The sequence below is a fragment of the Halichoerus grypus genome, chromosome 3 (assembly GCF_964656455.1).
Source record: "Halichoerus grypus chromosome 3, mHalGry1.hap1.1, whole genome shotgun sequence".
NCBI classification, from domain to species: domain Eukaryota; kingdom Metazoa; phylum Chordata; class Mammalia; order Carnivora; family Phocidae; genus Halichoerus; species Halichoerus grypus.
The window spans coordinates 111,089,268-111,092,026 of NC_135714.1; the positions used below are offsets into that span (position 1 = coordinate 111,089,268).

Below are 2,759 nucleotides of genomic sequence, written 5' to 3' on the forward strand. Positions count from 1 at the left end.
TTTAAATGAAAGCTATTATTATTATTATTTTAGAAAATTATCTTTGGGATACCATGAAGACAGATAAATTAGGGAAAGTTTAGACCTGGGAAAATTATTTTACTTGCACAGGAAGAAAGTGATGAGAACCTGTGATGGCAATAGTGATAAAGAATTGATTTAGAAATTGTTCCACTATAGTTGACAGGAAGGAGTTTAAGCTAATCCTAACTCTTCAGTAGAATGAAGGGTGTCAATCCTTGATGAGAAACTGATAATGGCTTTTTGAAGTTTCTACTTTATCTCTCTTCTACCTTTCCTTATTAATTAAGAAGATAATTCTACAGTACCCAAACATAATTGTATTTATATAGTTTGTGAAAATATAGGACAATTGGCATGACTGTCAATTCATTTGTTAATAAGATCCCTATAATATAAGGGATTCTAGAAAAGTTTGTGTATTCCTCAGTCTCAATTCTTCTCCTTTTTCTTAAATTAAAAAAACTTCTTGTGCTCAACATATACTAAAATTGGAACAACACAGAGAAGACTAGCCTGGCCCTGCACAAGGATGACACGCAAATTCCCGAAGTGTTCCATATTTTTGATCTAAGACCAAGGAAACACACAAGCGCTGTGAAGAGCAGCTCCAGGTCAAGAAGGAGGAAATCAAGACTCTGTCCAAGGAGGAAGAAACCAAGAAATAAAACTCCTTCTCTTTGGTCTGTATGTAGTGACCTCAGCAATAACACAGATCAGTTATTCAATAAAACAAATCTTTATCTGCCAAAATAAAATTCTTAAGGATTAACTATTTAAGAGTGCAAAAATTGAGAGATGTCCACTAAGTGATGTCAGTTTGCTTACTTAGAGAGTTTTGAAGAGATCTTGAAGAGATGTTAAATTCCTATTAATGTCCCAGTTGACTTGACTAGAGACCAGAGCTCTATCAGCCACATCCCCCATAGCTCACTCCCTCTCCCTCTTCCTCCATGTCACTTCTCTCTCCCCTTCACTTCTTTGTCTTCTTTGTGGCTTTTCTTTCTAAAACATTATGAACAGGTGGAATCATAAAGAGGTAAAAGAGAGATAAAATACATTTGTGTATGTAGGGAAGTTTTGACTTGACGGAATTTATTATGAAAAAATGGTACCCAAAACTTCAGCCCCTGTTCTGCAACTTCTAGTTATTCCCTGAGTTGGACTCTGGTTTTGACAAGTTGGTTACATTTCCCAGAACTCACTTTCCTTAAAGTCGTGGGTTTAGAGTTTACCTACATTTGAGAGGCAGAAGAGCTACAACAGCCATAAATCTCTAATGGTCTTTTAGGTAGGTTTATAAAAGACAGACAGAGAAATGCCCAGCATGGCAAAGCTTGTTTTGCTTTCCTCTGTTTTGCCTCCTGGTCTTCCTCCTGTCTGCTAGCCTCCCTGACTGACAGCCACCTCCGTGATGCCATCACACCCTTGGCTATGGGTCCATAGAGGGAGGTAGCCACACAGAGGAGACAGTTTTCTACAGACTTCCCTGCCAACTGTCCTTAATGGTCCATGCTTTGCTTCCTAGATTTCCCTTCCAGTTCTCACCTGTCTACATAGACTTTGAGAGGGCTGATTTTAACTTTTGTCATCTAACTCCCCCTCTAGACCTTTCCTTACCCACTTTTTCTCACAATTGTATAGTGCCTTGTTTCTATTATAAATCTTTATTTTGTATGAATCAAAATGGCTTTGCTTCTCTGATATTACACTGAAATACTACCTTCACCCAACTTCAGTTTTTAATTCTTTGAAATTATTAAAGTTTTAGCTGGGCATGTAATTGCCTGCTAAAGACTATATTTCTTCATAGCCTCGCTTACAACTGGACCCTGTAACTAAATTTTGCTATGGGCAAAGATGTATGCAATTTCTCTTTTATTTACTTAAAAAATTGACTTGGTCTCCACATCCTCTTTCTTCTGTCCAGTGAGATGGATTATGACGTATGGTGACCCAACTTTTACCATGTAAATGAGGGCCATTCTTACACCATGGCAGAGCAACAAAAAAAATGGACCCAGATCACTGAATGATCTGTGGGACCAACTTATCCTGCCCCCTGGATCTCTCATCTCTGGTGTGTTATGTGACCATTAATAAAATTGTATCTTATTTAAGCATATTAGGGATTCCCTTGGCAAAAGAAACACAGCCATACACTAAATATTACAGGCAATACCACAAAACCCTAGCGATTTTTTATGGCTTTTCTGTGGAGCTGTTCAAATATCCCCATGCTGTTACTTTTCCTCTACTAGCCCTTCTCCTATGAGTGCACAGGCATGTGGGGACACATGCACAGATACAGACAAACTTACACGTATGCCAGCTATAGAGAGACAGGCGTAAGGTCACAGACCAAGGCAGAGGTTATATTAGAACCAGGTAGGCATGAGCCAGACATTTAACCCTAAGGCTTTGGCTAGTGTTTCCTAATGAAAAAGCTATTTTGACCAAGAACTGTTAAGTTTCTCCAGGAAAGCTCATTCTGCACAGGGCTTCCTTGATCGTGCTGGAGTTAGGCTAGTATTATGATCAAAGTATTTTTTTTAAATAGTGTACTTTCAATAAACATGCATTCATTATTTAGTTTTTATAACCTTGGTTATGCACATCCTCATTGTTCATTTGTATTTGGTTTAAAGTTTCAAAGAGCCACCTATTTTCAAGGAAGAAAGAATGTCAATTCAAGTTTGAGTTAAGGCCAAGTTTCCCAAGTGACAAGCTTGCTGGCA

At 38.1% G+C, this 2,759-nt stretch overlaps 1 pseudogene; it reads left to right on the forward strand.

The window, feature by feature from the left end:
• The first annotated feature begins 492 nt into the window (after positions 1–492).
• LOC118544281 (U6 spliceosomal RNA) lies at positions 493–588 on the forward strand (annotated as a pseudogene).
• The last annotated feature ends 2,171 nt before the right edge of the window (positions 589–2,759 follow it).